The following is a 15,825-nucleotide window of genomic DNA, read 5'->3' on the forward strand; positions in this document are numbered from 1 at the left end:
CATTCCTTTCATGTGAATTTCAGCCTCCTCCTATACATGTGCAATTGCCTAAATTAAATGCTTGGAGATTTCCCCTTGCTTCTAAATGCAGTGCATTTAGGCATGACGTCTCAAATATATCCACTGTAATGAAGGGGAGACACGCTTCAGGAAAATGAAGTGCATGAATAACAACCAGAAAAACCTGACTGGCATAAGACTGGAGAAATAGTATGACTCAGGAGATAGTATGGAAAACACTGTACTTTCTCATATGGTTGATTAAAAAAAATGGCACTTGAGAGCATGATGAGCCAGACAGAGTAAAGGGCTCCTTGAGAAGTGAATGACTCGCCACTGAATTCTTGCAAGGCAGCGAGGAATCAGGTGCCCCAGAGACAATTTACTATGCTTTCTCTTGCATTTACCTAGCTGCCTGATTCCTGGGGTTTCTACAAGGTTTTTTTTTATATATATATTAAGATATTCATTATCATGGCACCCAGTGGGGTATTAATGGGACAGACAGGATTAATGCTCTACTGGGGACAAGAATATGAGACTCTGGTCACATTTCTATAAGTTGTACTTACAAAGACTTCCTTCACCTGTTTACTGTATTACCTGAATGGGTAAGATGGCTAAGCCTTTTCGTTCTTTTTTTTTTTTTTGCTTTAGTTACTTTTCTCCTTATGTTAAATCAAATCTACGTATATCCAGCTACTGTATCATAGATATGAATATCTAAAACTGCCACTCATACAACTCGGAAGGCTTTCAATGGAGCCAAATAGCAAATCAATCACCCAATGAAATTTTGAAATTGTTTTCTACAAACTCTGTCTATGACCCACCAGAGGAACCTCCTTTCTGACCATGAATGGTATCAGCCATCATTGCCAGTTTCTATCTTGGTGGGCAGGAGTAGGGAATCACTGCTAGGATATTTCTAGTACTCTATCAACATGACTAAAAATATCTTCCTTTCATGACTTCCTTTACAAAAAATTATCATTTACTCCTGTCATTCTCCCCAGTCCTTTTACTTTCCTACCCAATCCTTTTCCTCAAGCTTCTGAACATTCGTACAATAGATTGGCAAATCTGTAAACTAGATAGGGTGTTTGGAGTCTTCTCAAAATTGGCGGGGTCTTGATCCCAGTAGTCTGTCATAATCAACCCAAGACACTAGGAGATAAAATTTCCCTTCCATAGATATTTTTATTTTTAAAAGGTCCTGAGAAACAACTACAAAAAAAAAAAAAAAAAAAACTCTCATCCTTCAGTATAAAAGAAGAAAGATTTGCAGAGGCATCAGGCACTTCTCCTGTTCTCGTAGATGGCCTTTTTGTGCTTCAACTTCCACTCTGCTCTATAAAGATAGATCATTCAATGTCAAATACGTTCTACTAAACAGAATGTCTCTAAAGGTTGACCTGATTTCAAAGACCTAGACTTCACAGTAAGCATCTTGTCCATGTTGTAAGTAACAAGGTGGCAATTGGCTCACTGGTAGGGATTTCATAGTGACCATCAGTGGTTCTACCTGCTTTCTGAAATGACATATGTAGCACTATGACCACAGTATTAGTAACAGTCTCTCTAACAGAGGCTTTTACCAATTTCTATCAATCAGCTTTTTAAAAAATGACTGGAAGAGATCACCTCTGGGCTACAGTGTTAGATCTTCTTTTATACTAAAGCTGAACTTTTGAGCTACCTTGTAATCATTTACCACAAAGAGCTGATATTTTGAGTTGGACTGATCAACCATGTTGTTTTTGACTGAATATTTGTGTTCCTCAAAATTCATATGTTGAAATCCTACCCTTCAGTGTGATGGTATTAGGAGGCGGGGCCTTTGGGAGATGATTAGGGGTCATGAGGGTTCCAACCTCATGAATGGAATTAATACTCTTTAAAAAAAAAGACCCCAGAGAACTCTCGCTTTTTGTGCCATGTGAAGATACAATGAGAAATTAGCTGTCTGTAATTGAGAAGGGTTCTCACCAGAACCTGACTATGATGGCACTCTGATCTTGGACTTCCAGTGTCCAGAAGTGTAAGAAGTAAATGCTTGTTGGTTATGCCACCCAGTCTATGGTAATTTGTTATAGCAACCCAAACTGACTAAGACACATATCATCAAATTAAAATGATTAACACGGAAGCTGAGTTGGTAGAGAGCCAGTCTAATTCTGGTTCTTTACAATGTCATCACAGATTAATAGTTCTCTAAAAGTGATATCATTCCAAAATAGTCTTATTTCCATAGAAACTGGTAACATGCTCTTACTTTCCCATCCTGTAGAACAGTGGTCCCCCGGTCCCCAATCTTTTTGGCACCAGGGACCGGTTTTGTGGAAGACAACTTTTCCAGGGACGAGGTGGGGGGGGGGGGCAGGGGCGGGGGGAGGGGGAGATGGTTCAGGTGGTAATGTGAGCCATGGGGAGCGGCAGATGAAGCTTCGCTCCCCCGCCCACCGCTTACCTCCTGGTTCCGAACAGGCCGGAGGACTGCTAGCAGTCCAAAGCCCAGGGGTTGGGACCCCTGTTGTAGAACACACATTTGGAATAAGTAGTACCAAAACCACTTCCAAAAGAAGCTTACTTTGACATATAATCTAGAGAATATAAGTTCCGTGAGAGCAGGGACTTTGTCTCTCTGTGCATGGCCATATCCCTAGTACCCGGAAGGTGTGTTGAGTGAGAAATATGTGCTGAGCAAATCAATGTATGACTCAGTGGATGTATCACTACTGAATCTGAGTTTCTGTAGATTAATAATGTGTTAGATGCCATCTTGAGTGGGAGATTTTGTTCCCATTAGGGCAACTATAAGGAATGGCTTCTGTAATGTAAGAGTGACACAAGAGATTTATAAGTATCGAGGATGATCATACAAATGACCAATGATATGACTAAGAAGGCTGAGACCTGGTATGGGATGGAGAGACAAAAGAAATGTAGGACAAGAAGCTTACGTTACAGAGGCATACAATTTAGTAGGGAACAACTAAATAAAAGTGCAAGGTAGTATAGGATTAAGAGCAAAAAGAATAGAGGCAGACTGAGATCTACTACAGGAGTTTGGAGAAGATGGGGATAATCATGAGCGCTTTAAAGTTATTCATATGACTGTTGGGTGAAAACATACCTGATCAGAAGAGAGCTGAGGCCAGAAAAGTAATGAGGAGCTGGGTGGTAATTGAAATGTGAAGTTACATATTTCCGGATTAGTACTCCAGTGAAGGGGTCCCCAATCCCTGGGCTGCAGACCAGTCCGTGGCCTGGTAGGAACCAGGCCGCACAGCAGGAGGTGAGTGGTGGGCGAGTGAGTGAAGCTTCATCTGCCGCTCCCCATCACTCCCCATTGCTCGAGTTACCGCCTGAACCATCTTCCTCCCTTGTCCATGGAAAAACTGTCTTCCACGAAACTGGAACTGGTCCCTGGTGCCAAAAAAGTTGGGGACTGCTGCTCTAGTGGGAATGGAGAGAAAGGCTGAACAATGTGCATGTACACAAACACAAACATACACTGTTTTCTGCCAGGTGTTATGCTCAGCAAGTCACATACATTAGCTCAGGTGAGGTGATTATTTCATTTAATCTTCATAACAACTCTATAAGATAGGTATTATTTATCTCAGTCTTTCAGATGATAAAATCAAGTCTCAGAGAGGTGAAGTGATTTGCCAAGATCATAATTGTTTTAAGCAACAGAGCTAGAATTCAAACCTAAATCACCCTAACTCCAAATCATAATCTTTTATGAAAGGTTGTACATAATATAAAAACAGCATGGAGTAAAAGGTAACTCTCAGGTTTTGAATGTACAGTACTATGCATAAATAAGACATCTGCAAGCAACTGTAGTAAAAGAAGAGAAAATACAGACGAAAAGCTGCTTTAAAAGCACTCTGGGAGTTTTATACTAGTTTCCTTTATAGTAGTTTCTCAGAAGAATGGTACCTTCTATGTAATTCTAGACACTCTTCTGTCCTCATATTTTGACTATTGGGTTGGAATTTTGAGGAATAATTCTGACCAGATGGAGTCCCAAATTATAGGGTTCTTTTTGCTCTAGGAGAGATTTGTCCAGTGGAGATTCTTTTGAAGAAATCATGGTAAAGCTACAGCTATTTGGGGCCAAATCACGATTATTTAGAATATCATACTTTCCTCATTCAACAATGTTGGACCTATTATTGAGTACATAAGGCCTTTTGTAATTTTTCCTCCTTGCCTTTGATCTGCTGTTCCCTTCACATGGAAAGAGCCCCTTTTTCCTCTCCCATTTTCTGCCCTATATACACATAAATAGATGAAATTCATTGATCCTTTCAGACTCATCTCAAAAGGATTCTAGAACAGGTACCTTCACTCTTGCCTATTTGAAAACTCTTAGAGTCATAAATAATTCTCCTCTTCCTTTTATATCTAATCAGTTAGCCAACCATTCTAACTCTCCTTTTAAATTTTATCTACCATCTAACTACCTCTTAATACTTTCACCCATTACCACCCTGGGCCACACCCCATCTTGGATAATTTCTTACCTGGATAATTACAGTGGGCTCTTAACAGGCACCAAATTTATATCCTCAACTCTCTAAGGTCTATTTGCCATTCAGAAAACCAGGGTTATCCTGTGAAAATGCAAAAATATCATGTCTTTGGCCCAAATCCTCCAATGGCTTTCCATTGCACTTAGAGTAAAATTCAAATTCCTTTCCATGGTCTGTAAGGCCGGTCATGATGTGGCACCCCTACTGCTACCTCGTTGAGTTTATATCCGAGCATTCTTCCCCCTATTTATTCTGTCCCAGTTACAGTGGCCTTCTTCAGCTTATCAATACCAGCAGCCACACTGCACCTCAAGGTTTCTACACGTGCTGTTCCATGTGTCTGGACTGTTCCTCCCCCATATATCCACATGGCTCTCTCCCTCACTTTGTTCAGGTCAGCAGTTAGCTTTCTCTGACCACCCTTTCTAAACAACCTCACTCCATAAATCTGTAGCCCCCCTTGTTTTATTTTTGTAACATTAAATACTGCCTAATATAGCATATGTATGTATTTATTTATTATCTGTCTTCTCCAACCAGAATGTAAGCTACTTTTGGGGAAGGACTTGGCCTATTTCTGTCACTGTTGCATCCCAAGTGCCTATGACAATGCCAGACACATAGCATCTCCCACTCCCTCCTGCATCCCATCCCGCAGTTCCTCTCTGGCCTCCAGGAATTCCTGAGAGGACCCCGAGCAGCCCCTCCTCTTCCCACTGTCCTCCTCAGCATTTTTTAGAAAGGGTTATTGTGAGGGGCCAGAGAACCCCTAGGCCTCTACTGTGCAGGGAACTGTGGGCCAGAGAGAAATCACTGCCAGGGGTGGGCTCAGCTGTTGTCTCCCCTCCAAGGCTGGACGTGTCTCCTTCCTGGGGCAGTTTAAGAAACGAGTGGGTTATAGGCCTGGAGTGGATGGACAGACCAGCTCAAGGTTTGGCCTTCTCTTTCTCCTTACTTTCCCAGGGTGGCTGGGCTAGATGCCCCCTTTTCCCTCCCTCTCTAGGACCAACCACTCCTCATCCACAAATCCCTCCCCGAGTTCAAGCACAGACTCCATCATGAAAACTGTTTTCCTCGGTAGCTTAGTGAGCTGGTGCTGGTCCCGCCTCCCTGTGAAGCTAACCCAGCTGCAGGAGGGCACTTGGCCCCACTGCCTTCCCAGACTGTCCACAGGAGGGTGCCCAGCAGGGCAGCACACAGGGCCCCAAAGGAGGATCCGAAGGGCAAGCAGGGCACTGAGGAGCAGAAACCCAGGTGTGAGTCCCGGTCCCCATCCCTGCCCGCAGTGTCTCAGGCCGATCCTAACATCCTGCATGCCGTGTTCTTTTTTAAAAAAATGTATGGAGATATAATTGACATTGTGTAAGTTTAATGTGTACAAACCTGTTAATTTGACACATTTATATATTGCAATATGATTACCACTGTAAGTTTAGTTAACAGCTTTATCACGTCACAGAATTATAATTTCTTTTTTGTGGTGAGAACAACTGGTCTTTTAGCAAGTTTGAAGTGTATAATATAGTATTGTTGACTATATCATTATGCTGTGCATTAGATCTTCAGAACTTATTTATCTTCTAGTTGCAAGTTTGTATCCTTTAACATCTCCCCAGTTCTCCCACCCAGCCCCTAGTAACCACCACCCAACTCTGTTTCTATGAGTTCAGCTTTTTTAGATTCCACATATAAGTGAGAGCATAGAGTATTTTTCTTTCTCGGTCTGGCTTATCTCACTAAGCATAATGCCTTCAAGATCTATCCATGTTGTTGCAAATGGCAGGATTTCCTTCTTTCTCATGGTTATATAATATTCCATTGTATATATATCACATCTTCTTTATCCATTCATCTATTAAGGGACACAGGTTATTTCCATATCTTTTGCGAATAAAACTGCAATAAACATGACATATCTTTTTGAAATCCTATTTTCATTTCCTTTGGATATATACCAGAAGTGGGATTGTTCATAAAATCAACATACAGAAATCAGTTCTGTTTCCATACACTAACAATGAAATATCTTAAAATGAAATAATGAAACTATCCTGCTCACAATAGCTTCATAAAACAATAAAATACTTAGGAATAAACTTAACCAAGGAAATGAAAGATCTGTACAATGAAAACTGCAAGACTTTGAGGAAAGAAATAGAAGAAGACACAAATAAACAGAAAGATATTCCATGTTCATGGGTTGGAGGAGTTAATATTTTTTAATTGTCCATACTACCCAAAGCCATTTATATATTTGGTTCAATCTCTACCAAAATTTCAATGGCATTTTTCACAGAAATAGGAAAAAAAAAAAATCCTAGAATTTGTATGAAAACACAGAAGACCCTGAATAGCTAAAGCAGTGCTGAGAACAAAGATGGGGGCATCACACTCCCTGACTTCTCACTATATTACAAAGCTACAGTAATGAAAGCAGTACCATACCGGCATAAAAATAGACACACAGACCAATGGAAGAGAACTGAGAACTCGGAAATAAGCCCCACATACAGGGTCAACTAATATTTGACAAGGGAGACAAGAATACTCAATGGGAAAAGGATAGTGTCTTCAACAAACAATGCTAGGAAAACGGGATAACCACATGAAGAAAAATGAAATTGGGGCCCTTTCTCACAGCACTCACAAAAATTAACTTGAAATGGATTAAAGTCTATTTAAGACCTGATACCATAAAACTCCCAGAAGAAAACACAGGGAAGACGCTCCTTAACACTGGTCTTAGCAACAGTTTTTTGGATATGACACCAAAGCACAAGCAACAAAAGTAAAAATCAACAAGTGGGATAACATTAAACTAAAAACCTCCAGTACAGAAAAAGTAACAACAAAATGAAAAGGCAACTTACAGAATAGGAGAAAATATTTGCAAACCACATATTGGATACGGGATTAATAACCAAAATATATAAAGAACTCATACAACTCAATAGCAAAAGAAACCCCAAACAACCCAATTAAAACAATGGGCCAAGGAACTGAATGGATATTTTCCCAAAGAAAACATACAAGTGGCCAATGGTACATGAAATATTGCTGAACATCACTAATCATCAGTGAAATTCAAATCAAAACCACAGTGAGATACCACCTCACACTTGTTAGAATGGCTACTATCAAAAAGACAAGAAATAAGTTTTAGCGAAGATGTGGAGAAAAGGGAACACGTGCACTGTTAGTGAGAATGTAAATTGGTACAACCACTGTTGAAAACAGGATGGATTTCCTCAAAAAATTAAAAATAGATCCAGCAATCCCACTTCTGGGTATATATGCACAGGCTGTGTTCTAACAGCAGGTATCTCACCTTGCCTGGCTGGGCATATGCAAAAAATCTTAACACTGGAACCAGGAGAAACATGGGTCTTTGGGACCCTGTGCAGCCCTGGGCCCCAGGAACAGTAGCCAAGAGCTTTCTCATAGGCGTGTCCCCAGTTCCTACAAGTATGACCCAGGCCTTCTCGACTCGGGCTGCCTTAAAGTACCATTGCCCCCACGACTGGGGTCTCTGTAGGCTGTGCCCAGGCCTGGCCCTTGGTCTTCAGAAGAGCCTCGTGGCAATGGCAATAGTTCCATCTCCCGAGGCCGGGGGCCCTGAGTCTGAGTCAGACCCCTACACTGTGGCCCCCTGCCCACCTCTTGGCTAACATGGCCCAATTCAGCCTTGGCAAACCTGCTGTCTGTTGCTATCCCATTTATCTGGTGTCCCAGCTTTACCCTTAACCTGGCCTGGAACACTCTGGGAGCCCTTTCTCAGTTTGTGTGCCACTGTGAGACCAGCAGGGGCAGAGGGAAGCTTGTGGACCTGAGCCAGCTGGCTTTCCTCCCAGCATACCACCCTGAAGGCCTCCTGCTCCCCTGCCACATCTCACTTTGTAGGTTTCTCTTTCTCACCAGTCAAAATAAGTGGTAAGTCATAGGCCTTTCCTTCTCAGGACATGTTGCAGATGGTTCCTGGGCCAAGGAGTGTCTCCTGACCTGCTCCCTTTGTTATTTTTCCAACTTCTGGACATATTGCATGACATACACTTCAATAAAAAAGTATAGCCTAGTGAATTAGAAGGGCTACTGAAAACATCAGTAATAATCAGGAGCCTGAAAATAAGGTCAGTAAAGGTGGAGTTACGAAAAATGGAAGCCCCAAAAGGTCTTGATATAATTTTTGACATTGCATGAAGTAGTCAAAAAGTGTCTAGTCTCTACCAATGATTGAATAATAAAAATGAATGTAGTTAGAACCAGATAGTTTGATGAGGCTATAAAGACTATGCAAATTCTATTGGAAATCTACATATCCTTTACCTACAGAGAGATCAGAGTTAATACTGTAACAACTGAGTCAAGACATAACTTCGCTGACACTAGGCATCCACTAACCCCCTAGGGAAAAACAAAGCAGCTCATGCTTTGAAACTGACTAAAAACCAAGCAGACAATGATGAGATTGTCCCTGAGGTTTTCATAACAGAATGAATTTAGGACAGACTGAATGGTATGTGGATGCTGGAGGAAGAAATCTCTTTTTTTTTCCCAAGTAAGAGATTGGTCTTCAAGTTCTTATATACAGAATGGATTGCTATTCACCCAAGTATGGTGCCCATCTAGAGACTCTAAATTCCACATCTTTTTTACTCCCACATAGGAGCAGCCATGTGACTATGTTCAGGTCAGTAGGATGCTACCAGAAATGATACATGCGTCTTCCAGTTCACTTTTCTCAGAAGTGAAGTCACTTGCCTTCATCTCTCTTTCACCTCCATGGAAGGAACCATGGATGAGGAGGCAATTCAACTGTGTAGATAACAATGCTCAAGTGGAATAGCGTTACAGGCTGAATTGTGTCCCCCCAAAATTCATACGTTGAAGTCAGCCTCAGTACCTCAGAATGTCGCTGTATTTGGAGAGAGGGTCTTTCAAGAGGTAATTAAGTTAAAACAAGGCCATTGGTGTAGGCCTTCATCCAATATGACTGGTGTCCTTATAAGAAAGGAAATTTGGACACAGGTATGTACAGAAGGAAGATGATGTGAAGATACAGGGAGAAGATGACCACCTATAAGCCACGGAGAGAGGCAGTAGAAGAAATAACCCTGGCCACACCTTGATTTCTGACTTCTAGCCTCCAGAATTATGTGAAATAAATTTCTGTTGTTTAAGCCACCCAGTCTGTGGTACTTAGTTACGGCAGTTCTGTCAAACTAATATAAAAGGTAAGATGGATGAAACCAGTATCCCTGAATGAAGCAGAGCTGATTGTCTGCCTAACTCTGGACTTTTATGGGAGTGAACTAATCTATTCTGTTGAGTTCATGTATTTTGGCGTCCCTTTGCTATAGCAGCTTAACCTATACTCTAGTATAATACTTAGAGGGGGAAAAAAGGGAAACAAGCATTTAACAACAGAGAAGGAGCGAGGCAAACCATGATATATTCATTGAACATAACCATGAGCTAGGACCTCAGCATGGAAAATGACTGATAAAAGTTTAAGTGCATAAGTCATATATTCCTCAAAGTATGTAAAATATGCATACACAAAATGTCTAGAAGCAACTGTAGTTATAGAAAAAAAAACTATTGGTTGTGTTAGAGGATTCAACACATAAAACATGGCTTCTTTATTTTGATAATTTAAATCAGTTCCATTAACAATATATGTACCTTTAGACTTACCTCTATAACTTCTATTTACTATCCTATAAGTTTAAGTCAGCAAAGAGAATCATGCTTAGACATTAACCCCACCTATTCTGATTCTAAGAAAAGTGCTACACACTGTTCCTCCTTCCTATCTCTTTGCTTTCTTCTCACCAGTTCTTCCCAGCATTGTCTTACTCCCTGCTTTCTTACAGACCAGTAAGTGGAGCAGAGCGGTCAGAGATGGAAGAATTGAAGACAAGGAGGAGAGATGGGAGGAAATACAGAGCAGACATTTCAGTTCCTTTCATTCCACCTCAATTCCTGCAGAATTCATCACAAAACTGAGGCAAAGCTATTGAAGCTTCCAAAAATTATAGACACATCTGTGTGTTATCTACGAGGTGTAAATGAGGCATATGAATGTTCACCAATGTGAACAAGCTTAGCTGAAGTAACAGCATAGGAAGTCATTAATTAGATTGTTCAGCTGACCAAATCCATTCAGTGAATGGCTGTTACAAAAGCATCGTAATTATGAGCTTCTGAGTCCTGGCCCATAGACTGTTTCCCAGCTCATTATTCAGAAGAAGCAGTTTACAACTCATACCATATCATCTCTTATTTCTGTTTCATGAGAATACAGCCTTCTTTGTTAGGAATGTATGAATTTCCTTTCAAAGCTACCAATAGAAAATGATTAAAAGAAATTCCAAGTGAAAGTGGGTATGCCTCATTGTTTTGTTTTGTTTTAAATCTATATTAGCAAATGTAAGGTTTTCATAAGATTATTTATTTTATGATTGTTTGTAATGAAAAACAATTTTTCGACATACACAGTAATTTTATCACTGATATTTTAAAATACCGTTTCTTCTTGTAATGTCTTAAATTGAAGGGGGGAGGCATGTTCAAGTAATTGAAAGGTAGCAGTAAACACCTGTCAGATGCTGGAAAGAATGATGAGCTAACTTGAGTTCCATAACTGAGGATCAATAGAAAACAAAATAGCACTTTAGTAATAGCTTTAAGTCTTTATTAATTCCTCAAAGCACCCAGAGAGGAATGGTGTTGCACAGAGGCCTAACTTGGATCTATTTTGAGCAAAAGCACCAGTGTGGACTTCCTAGAAAAGGTGCTAAGCAAACAATGCCTCCAACACTGCATAACCTCCATGGGTAGTAATACTGAGAAATTGTAATCAAACACAATTGAATAATCATGTAGTAGAGGTGACTATGACAGTGGATATGAATTTGAACTATATGACCACTAATTTCATGAATTTTATTGAACATAGAGATAAATGCAGGGAGGGTTCACTTTTTACAGTAATGTAAGATCATAAAAATGACTATGCAAGCTGAAACAGTGCAAAGTAATCTTAATAATCAATGGGGGGAAATTACATTTGCTCAACGACCTTTAACAATTTTTTGTCAAAACACTAAAAACTCTCTTACTGTGATTTATAAATGTACAGAGAATTGAAAATAATAGTAAAACTAGTATTTATTTATTATACCGTAATTTAAACATTAGAAACATTGAGAATCAAAGTGTTTTCTTTATTTGTAAAAATCTTATGAAGAGTAGTTTGAATACTGCTTTTCTTCCCCTGGTCGTATACCTTATAACACAAAGCTAGTATCTCTTTTATGACTTGATGAATTGTCAGATTCCTTTCTAAGTTTGGATCCACTTCCAACATTTTGTCATTGCCCTTTCTTATGTCATGAAATATTTCTGAGAGTTCCTTTAATGTAGAGTTTTATGCCAGTGTCACTTCCCCTGGGACACTGTCATCCTTTCAGTAACAATCACTTTCCTCATTTATGTCGATAAGTTCGCCTTCACTAAGTTCGTCTGGCTGTATATCTAGAGTCTCAAATGGCAAACAGTGGCACTGTCAACAACCCATAGTCAGCTATTTCAAATTTCACTTTCAGCATGATCACTTTTCATTTCTTTGCTGGCAATTCTCTCTTTGCATGATGTATTTTTGCAAAATGTTATGTGGTTTATCACTGAGAAACAAAGAGTCAACAGAACTACACACTTTGCTGTCTGAACTGAATAACAGATGTGCCATGACCAACCGCCCACAGACTTTGAAAGAAGTGGTATGATTGGTCACAGATCATGATGCACATTTGTTACTGACATCACGATTTGTGCCCTGAAGAGCTAGCAGATAAGTTTGCACTTGATGCAATTACTAACTGAAATTCAAATCACTCTACTGGGGGACTGGTGTTATTTAGCTAATCCGTGGTAATTGAAATTTGTGTATATCAGAACCATGCAAAGTGAGGACTGTTGTACACCAATACTGTTGTTTAGGCACTTTAAAACCTGCTATTATACATAAGGTGGGCAGGGGATAAAAGAAATAACTCAACGTCCTAAAAGGAAAGTATTAACCAAGTGAAATATAGGATAGTTGAGATAATAAAGGGTAAAAATGATAAATGCCTACAAACCCACGGTGCCCCCCATGCTATGTCCTCTCAGGCAAGATGCCCAGGCTTTGTCTGCCTCTGTAAAATGCAGCATAATAACTGTCAACTGAAAAAAAATAAACAACGTGAGAGTTAGGAGTTAAGTTTTATTTGGTGCAAAATGAGGACTATAGCCCGGGAGACAGAATTTCAGAAAGCTCTGAGAAACTGATCTAAAGAGGTAGGAGGGAAGGTCAGTGATTCTGGTGAAGGGGGAGTACATGCAATCAAGTACATAGTTTTTGCAGAAGGTTGCTGCTAGTCTCGTGAAGGTTACTGCTAGTCACGAGGAACAGGCATCACCATGAAGGATTTTAGTGCTTCTCTAGATACGAGGAGATGCAAGAATTGGGCTCATAAAATCTTCTCCTGAAAATCTCTATCTGAAGACCTGTTCTGCCAGTTTTTCCCAGAGCCCAGAGTGCCTCCTTCCTGACCTCCACCCTGAACTCCTCTCAGGGGGTGTTGAAGGTCAGCAGCTGCAGCAGCTCTTGATTTAATCCTTGTAGAGGCAGATGGCAAGTGCCAATTTGTAGTTGGCATAACAATACCTACCTTATAGGGGTATCATAATAACTGAATCAAAATTAAACAATATCTACTTATAGGGTTATCATATGTAAAAGCCTGAGAACAATACCTAGCACACTGTAAGCACTACACAAACACTGGCTATGAGAGCAGGAAATAAGAGCAGGAAACCCTAGTAGATGAAGGAAGATGTGGTCTAGAGGGAATTATATCTAAACCAAAACAGAAAACCTGACCTTAAAGTCAAAAGGAAATATTTAGGGTGTTTTTATATTTCCTTTTGTCAAGAACTATAGTAAGAGTGATGCAGTCTTCATGTTGTATTTGATATAAAATATCACTCTTCTTAGAGAGAAGCCTGATTTAAAATTGAAGCTAAAATATCTAATAGTGAAGAAGAATACAAGTAGGCATCTATATTTTCTTAGAAATAAAATAGATTAAATGACTCCTGGTTTTATAAATCATTGAATTTGTAAAATAATTTGCAGTTATTTACATATTTCCAATAGTGCCCAAATGAGGTCGTGGATGAAATTTTTCTTTAAAAATCATTCCCATCAAAGTAATCTACTTGAAATAGGCCATGTTGTTTCCTTTACTAGTGAGCTAAAGAATTCTGCAAGGACAATTTACTTCAGCACTGGATTTTACCTGTGTCTGTTTTATCTTCTTGGCTATGGTTATAGTGAAACTTTCACTGATACTCACAAAGCAGCCACACTCCCTGTGGCAATTTACAGCCAAACACTACCTGTAAGTTTTGCATCAGAACCCACATGAAAGCTCCTCCCTCTCAGCTGCAGGATCATCCCTCACCTCAAGTTAAGTCCTGATCAACAAACTGAAGAGCAGCATGTCAAAACCTATCACTTGCGTGCTCCTCTGGGTGGCTGAGTCATGGCCTCACCGACAAGGCTTTCTTTACCAAGTCCAGGTCTTCCTTAGGGCTCTGGTTCCATGAACCAGCAGGGCAACAAGGGTAATATTATCAGTCACATGGGCGTAATTTATGATAGGGTCAGAAAAACCTGACTTTCCGAAAGTTTCTGTGTTTTTACACAATCATGTGGTAGCACTCAGCTGAATGTCCAAGATGCACCAAGTGTTAGAGCTGGAAGGAGCCATTGCCAACATTGTTATCATTTAAGCGATAACAACACTGATGGCCAGAAAGGTTGCAAAGTTATCAGGTTGCCATACTAGGTCTAAGAGCATCTCTTCAGTCTCCCAACCCAATGCTCTTTCCTGCTTATCTTATATCTTTGTCTCTCATGGTCATTTCTTTTTTTGTTTCATTATATACTTAGATACACATAACTGCAATTTAATTGAATAGATACTACCAAGAGATTCATATCCATGTGTGACTTAGCATATGCACCCACCCCAAAATGCTCATTTTTTAATGCTTTCATAATACCCTTACAAGCAAAAAAAAATTCTTAGCTAAACATAAGAATGCATGGAAATGATCTGAGACCAATGAAATATCATATAAGAGAAGGGTCTTATATAAAACATTGCCAACTGCTGAGTAAGCTTGCCCCACAAGCACAGTCAAGGTTGTGAGCTGTTAACATCCCTGCTTTTCTTGCCTCGAGCTGGTTATTATGTGCTGTCTGTGCCATCTGGGTGCATCGTAAGTGTGTGGCGATTTTGCAATAAACCTGGTAACTAAAATGTAATCATGAAGCAGAATGACAGTGCAAAAGAATAAGAAATAAGGTCAGAAATAAAATACATTTTAAAATGAAATGTACCCTTACTCTTTCAAGTTGAGAAATTCAAATATATTATTGATATCTGACATTAGTGATTGAACATGAAAAATGAAATAAAGAAAAAAGGTCATTTTCTGAAGAGGTCAACATGTACACGTAACACACACATACAGACACACATGTTCACTTGGAGAGCCACCCTGCTAGGCTGGCAGGGCCCTGTGAATGACAGCCTATGAGGGCAGTAGGTGATAAGGTCCATCTGTACTTTGCTCTCTTCACCATTCTGTCCCCAGAGTATTTTGTTCTCAGGTTTTCTTTCTTTTTTTTCTTTTCTTTTTAGCACCAGGCTCACCTTGCCTACCTGGACCTGGTCCCTGATGCACCCTGGAATCTCACATACATGGGGCCAATACCTCACTCAGAAGGACACTTCTGAGTCCCTGCATATTCATTTGTATTCCACACCATGCTAGGACTCGGGCAAACCATCAGCTGATGACTAGATTCCAAGAGAAAATGTAAAATTTGAATTATTTTAGAAAGAGCACCATCTTTCCTTTCAATTTGTCTATAAAGACACACCTATAACTTAAGGAAGTTCTCGCATGGCCCTGATTTTTGGCCAGAATGATCAATCGAATATATAAAATATTTCTAATATGAAAATATGTCCACTTTATTATATGCCTGTAGTATTAGTCATCTAAGATTCCTAGACTATACTGAAAACCTGAATGCAGGTAAGTATCTGACAAAGATATTGGAAGTAAAATTGGATTGGGGGTCAGGCATCTAAAAATATATCTAGCTTGCGGTTGGTTTCCTCATCTGTAGAGATACGGCATTGTGTTGGAAATTTTT

General features: G+C 39.9%; 1 protein-coding gene across 1 annotated transcript in view; it reads right to left on the minus strand.

The window, feature by feature from the left end:
* Nucleotides 1-15,825, minus strand: part of MTHFD2L (methylenetetrahydrofolate dehydrogenase (NADP+ dependent) 2 like) — a 137,502-nt gene that overhangs the window by 9,111 nt on the left and 112,566 nt on the right.

Source organism: Balaenoptera musculus, chromosome 5 (assembly GCF_009873245.2).
Source record: "Balaenoptera musculus isolate JJ_BM4_2016_0621 chromosome 5, mBalMus1.pri.v3, whole genome shotgun sequence".
NCBI classification, from domain to species: domain Eukaryota; kingdom Metazoa; phylum Chordata; class Mammalia; order Artiodactyla; family Balaenopteridae; genus Balaenoptera; species Balaenoptera musculus.